Source organism: Anabas testudineus, chromosome 19 (assembly GCF_900324465.2).
Source record: "Anabas testudineus chromosome 19, fAnaTes1.2, whole genome shotgun sequence".
Classification (NCBI taxonomy): Eukaryota; Metazoa; Chordata; class Actinopteri; order Anabantiformes; family Anabantidae; genus Anabas; species Anabas testudineus.
Window position 1 is genome coordinate 18,568,842 of NC_046628.1, and position 6,305 is coordinate 18,575,146.

General features: G+C 47.6%; 1 protein-coding gene across 5 annotated transcripts in view; it reads left to right on the forward strand.

Moving 5' to 3' along the window:
- The window catches only part of si:ch1073-416j23.1 (rac GTPase-activating protein 1), a 47,065-nt gene that overhangs the window by 22,732 nt on the left and 18,028 nt on the right, over positions 1-6,305 (forward strand). The window lies entirely within an intron of this gene.

Consider the following 6,305-nt stretch of genomic DNA (forward strand, 5'->3'; position numbering starts at 1 on the left):
ACACCTCCTCCAGCTCTTCCGGGGGGACACCGAGGCGTTCCCAGGCCAGCCGAGAGACATAGTCCCTCCAACGTGTCCTGGGTCTTCCCCGGGGCCTCCTCCCGGTGGGACAGGACCGGAAAACCTCCCCTACGAGGCGTCCCGGGGGCATCCGAAACAGATGCCCAAGCCACCTCAACTGGCCCCTCTCGATGCAGAGGAGCAGCGGCTCTACTCCGAGCTCCTCCCGGGTGACTGAGCTCCTCACCCTGTCACTAAGGGTGCGCCCAGCCACTCTACGGAGGAAACTCATTTCGGCCGCTTGTATCCGCGACCTTGTCCTTTCGGTCATGACCCAAAGCTCATGACCATAGGTGAGGGTGGGAACGTAGACTGACCGGTAAATCGAGAGCTTTGCCTTTCGGCTCAGCTCCTTTTTCACCACGACGGACCGGTACACCGACCGCATTACTGCTGCCGATGCACCAATCCGTCTGTCAATCTCACGCTCCCTATTTCCCTCACTCGTGAACAAGACCCCAAGATACTTAAACTCCTCCAGTTGAGGGAGGATCTCCCCCCCAACCTGGAGGGTGCAAGCCACCTTTTTCCGGTTGAGAACCATGGCCTCGGACTTGGAGGTGCTGATTCTCATCCCAGCCCCTTCACACTCGGCTGCAAACCGCCCCAGTGCCTGCTGGAGGTCCCGGTCTGATGAGGCCAACAGGACAACATCATCTGCAAAAAGCAGAGATGAAATCCTGTGATTCCCAAACCGGATTCCCTCCGACCCCTGGCCGCGCCTAGAAATCCTGTCCATAAAGGTAATGAACAGGATCGGTGACAAAGGGCAGCCCTGTCGGAGTCCAACATGCACCGGGAACAAGTCTGACTTACTACCGGCAATGCAAACCAAGCTCCTACTCCGGTCATACAAGGACCGAACGGCCCTTAACAAAGGGCCACGAATCCCGTATTCCCGAAGTACCTCCCACAGGATGCCACAAGGGACACGGTCGAACGCCTTCTCCAAGTCCACAAAACACATGTAGACTGGATGGGCGAACTCCCATGAACCCTCGAGCACCCTAGCGAGAGTATGGAGCTGGTCCGGTGTTCCACGGCCAGGACGAAAACCGCATTGTTCCTCCTGGATCCGAGGTTCGACTAGCGGCCTAACTCTCCTCTCCAGCACTCTGGAATAGACTTTCCCAGGGAGGCTGAGGAGTGTGATCCCCCTATAGTTGGAACACACCCTCCGGTCCCCCTTTTTAAAAAGAGGAACCACCACCCCGGTCTGCCAGTCCAGAGGTACTGTCCCCGATCTCCACGCGATGCTGCAAAGGCGTGTCAACCAAGACAGCCCTACAACATCCAGAGACTTAAGGTACTCAGGGCGAATTTCATCCACCCCTGGTGCCTTGCCACCGAGGAGCTTACTGACTACCTCGGTGACTTCGACCAGGGAAATGGATGAATCAACCTCCGAGTCCCCAGTCTCTGCTTCCTCAACAGAAGGTGTGACGACGGGGTTGAGGAGATCCTCAAAGTATTCCTTCCACCGTCCTACAACGTCCCCAGTCGAAGTCAGCAACTCCCCACCTCCACTGTAAACAGTATTGGCAGGAAACTGCTTTCCCCTTCTGAGGCGCCGGACGGTTTGCCAGAATTTCCTTGAGGCAGACCGATAGTCCTCCTCCATGGCCTCGCCGAACTTTTCCCAGGTCCGAGTTTTTGCCTCTGCGACCGCGCGGGCTGCGGCACGTTTGGCCTGCCGATACCCATCAGCTGCATCAGGAGTCCCACAGGCCAACCAGGCCTGATAAGACTCCTTCTTCAGCTTGACGGCTTCCCTTACTTCCGGTGTCCACCACCGGGTTCGGGGATTGCCGCCACGACAGGCACCAGAGACCCTACGGCCACAGCTCCGAACAGCCGCATTGACAATGGAGGTGGAAAACATAGTCCACTCGGACTCAATGTCTCCAGACTCCCTCGGAACCTGATTATAGCTCTCCCGGAGGTGGGAGTTGAAGACCTCTCTGACAGAGGGTTCCACCAGACGTTCCCAACAGACCCTCACAATACGTTTGGGTCTGCCAGGTCTATCCAGCTCCCTCCTCCGCCATCGGATCCAACTTACCACCAGGTGGTGATCAGTTGACAGCTCAGCCCCTCTCTTCACCCGAGTGTCCAAGACATATGGTCGGAGGTCAGATGACACAACCACAAAGTCGATCATAGACCTCCGACCTAGGGTGTCCTGGTGCCACGTGCACTGATGGACACCCTTATGCTTGAACATGGTGTTCGTTATGGACAAACTGTGACTAGCACAGAAGTCCAATAACAAAACACCACTCGGGTTCAGATCAGGGAGGCCGTTCCTCCCAATCACGCCCCTCCAGGTATCACTGTCATTGCCCACGTGGCGTTGAAATCCCCCAGTAGGACGACAGAGTCCCCAGTCGGAGCACCTTCCAGTACCCCTTCCAGAGACCCTATGAAAGCTGGGTACTCTACACCGCTATTTGGCCCGTAGGCACAAACAACGGTGAGAGACCTCTCCCCTACCCGAAGGCGCAGGGAAACAACTCTCTCGTCCACCGGGGAAAACTCCAACACATGGCAGCTGAGCTGGGGGGCTATAAGCAAGCCCACCCCTGCCCGCCGCCTCTCACCATGGGCAACTCCAGAGTAGAAGAGAGTCCAACCTCTCTCAAGGAGTTGTGTTCCAGAGCCCAGACTATGTGTGGAAGTGAGCCCGACTATCTCTAGCCGGTACCGCTCAACCTCCAACACAAGTTCAGGCTACTTTCCACCCAGTGAGGTGACATTCTATGTCCCGATTGCCAGATTCTTTGTCCAGGGATTGGGTTGTCGAGGCACCTCCACACGGCTGCCACCCAATCCACACTGCACCGACCCCTTATGCGCCTTCCTGCGGGTGGTGGGCCTACGGGAAGGCGGTCCCACGTCGCTCCTTCGGGCTGCGCCCGGCCGGGTCCCGTGGCCTAACCCGATGCCACCTCATTTTACAATTTTAGTATTTAAGTATAACTAAAACTAACAGAAGGTTTCCTGTAGACGCCTAAATAAGTCACTTTTCACCATCTTAAAATTAGACAGTTTGTGCTGTGACTGTCAGTCAGCTACCCCATTTATATCAAATAAATCAATCAAAAGCTATCAGAAAACTTTCTGTCTTTTTTGTCTCCAAACAGCTAAAATCTGTAAACCATTCATTCAAAATCAGCCCAGGGCAGAGGAGAAATCTGATTTCTGATCTGCTGCATGTATACACGGATTTCCAGTAACCTGGTTTATTTAGTGCAGGTAAACTCATAAAGTGATGTAATCCAGTTCAGTTAACTGTAGGAATCCAGCTAATGTAGCAATGTTTAAAATCAGCTAGCTTAGCTAGCTCAGCACAGGTGAGCTACTTTAGCTAGTACTGATAGAGTCCAACTAGTAGACATAACACTGTAGAGTCCAGCACCACTTTGGCCCAGCAAACCTGCTGCGACCAGTTTCTCAGGCATTTAACCAGGACCAACATCCTGGTAAAGATGACCTAACCAGAAGTAAGTTAGCTTGTTGTTGGTGGTTTTCATTTGTATCGTATGAAACTCAATGTAACCTGTTGCTGTGAAACAGTCACTGTCTCAGGCTTGGAGGCAGTACAGTGGAATTTTGGGACAGTGTAGAGTCAGCTGACAGCCAGAGTCTGCTCTGATTGGCTGACAGCAGCCAAGGGCCAGTCAGTAGGGCAGTGAAGCCGATATGCTGCTGGTTCCAAACCCTGAATCCTCTTGTTATGTCTGATCCAGACTGAGAAGACCCTGCTGAGTGTTCAGCTGCTGGACTCTGGACAGAAAATGAAAAGTGAAAACAGAAAAACATCTGAATACATTTTAAACTACATAAATTAATTGTATAAGTATTACCTGCCTTTAAAGTAACTCACCTAAATCATCAATCAAAAGTCAGGGGATGGACACAAGAACATTTCAGCATTAGGTTTAGGTTACCGTCAGCTTCCAGTTCCCTCCACACGAGGGTGACACGCTGCTCCCTTCATCAATCAGAGCTTTATTCTTATTGTTCTCTGTGCTGACTGGAAAAAAATACATCCATTCTTCTCTCCTACTCTTCCTACTACCTGTCCTCTAAACCCTATACCCTCCCACAACCAATCCAATTAGATTGATAGAATAAACATAGTTTAAATAATAAAGTTTTGAAAATAGAACCTTGTGGGACTCCTTGGTGGACCTTTTGAAACAGAAGAATAGTCAAAACCACAGATTAAGACATAAGCTCAGCAAGATGGGAAGACAGCCCAACTGTGTATTAAACCAATTTGCTCATGTATGATGATCAACTGTATCATGTGCTGCAGTTAGATCTGCAAGGACTCTGATAAATGTGTTTTTTAAACCATTGCTAATATTTAGATCATTCCAAACTAACAAGTCAAGAATGAAGATGAGATTTTGAGATCTTAGATGTAACTATTCAAAACAGGCGAATTATTACATTGAACAGATGGAAACATTTCTGCTGGAAATTAGCTGAATGGGAGAATATTAAGGAGAATATTAAATGTGTTAAACTAAAGCTGCATTGTGAGTGATGCTGGAGATGCAGTATATAAAACCCTTACTGAGTAGAGTTCTTCAGAAAACATCCAGAAGAAATTTAACTTCTTACTACTTACTTCTTTACTTTACTGCTCTGAGACAAAATTGCGACTTTCATTTTATCCACATTTTTATTTCAATTTTTTCTAATATAATACTGTTTCCTTTAAAACTCAGAGGGAGATAGAGGTGAAACAGGATTCTTCCCTGAGATGCAGGGTCTGTATACACAGTATATTAAGTTCCAATTTACATCAAGAAAAACCTAATCTAGTATACAGTTGCAAGAAAAACTTGAACCTTTTGGAATTTCATGGTTTTCTGCAGTAATTTGTCATAAAATGTGCTCTGATCATCATCTAACTCACAACAATACAAAAACACAGTCTGCTTAAAATAATACTACACAAACATTATATGTTTTCATGTTTTTATTGAACATAACATGTAAACATTCACAGTGCGGGGTGTATGTGAACCCCTAGCCTAATGACTTCTCCAAGAGCCAATTGGAGCCAGTAGTGAGCCAACCTTGAGTCCAATCAGTGTGATGATATTGGATGTGATCCTGAAAGCTGTCCTGCTCTTTAAAAAACACACCAGTCTTGGGTTTTCTGTTGCAGCACTTTTGCTACTCTCCCTAGGCGTGGTCGTACTGTAAAGATGACTGCAAGAGTACAGTGCAGAATGCTGAATGAGGTTTGCATGAAGTTTGCAAAAGAGCACCTGGATGTTCCACAGCACTACTGGCAAAATATTCTGTGGACAGATGAAACCAAAATTGAGTTGTTTGGAAAAAAACACGCAGCACTATGTGTGGAGAAAAAAAGGCACAGCACACCAACATTAAACCTCATCCCCACTGTAAAACATGGCGGAGGGAGCATCATGGTTTGGAGCTGCTTTGCTGCCTCAGGGCCTGGACGGATTGTTGTCATTGATGGATTAATTCCAGAGTTTATCAAGACATTTTGCAGGAAAACGTAAGATCATCTATCCGCCAACTGAAGCTCCACAGAGGATGGGTGATGCAGCAGGACAATGACCCAAAGCATACAAGTAATTCAACAAAAGAATAGCTTCAACAGAACATAATGCACCTTCTGGAGTGGCCCAGTCAGTCCTGACCTCAACCTTATTGAAATGCTGTGGCATGACCTTTACAGCAGACATCCCAAGAATATTGCTACACTGAAATAGTTTTGTGAAGAGAAGTGGTCCAAAATTACTCCAGATCATTGTGCAGGTCTGATCTGCAACTACAGGAAACGTTTGGTTGAGGTTATTGCTGCCAAAGAAGGGTCAACCAGTTATTAAGTCCAAAGGTTCACATACTTTTTCCACCCTGCACTGTGAATGTTTACATGTTATGTTCAATAAAAACATGAAAACATATAATGTTTGTGTACTATTATTTTCAGCAGACTGTGTTTTTGTGTTGTTGTGAGTTAGATGAAAATCAGAACACATTTTATGACCAATTAATGAAGAAAACAATGAAATTCCAAAAGGTTCACAATGTTTTTTTTGCCACTGTAATACAACAGCCATGCAATAAATCACTTCGTTATATTATAATATTCACTGTTGTGTTGTAATTCTTCTTTTCTGCTGGGGTTCAGTTGTTCATTTTCGTCTCCAAAAGAGAGAAGAACCCATGTAGATGACTCATGACTCAACGAT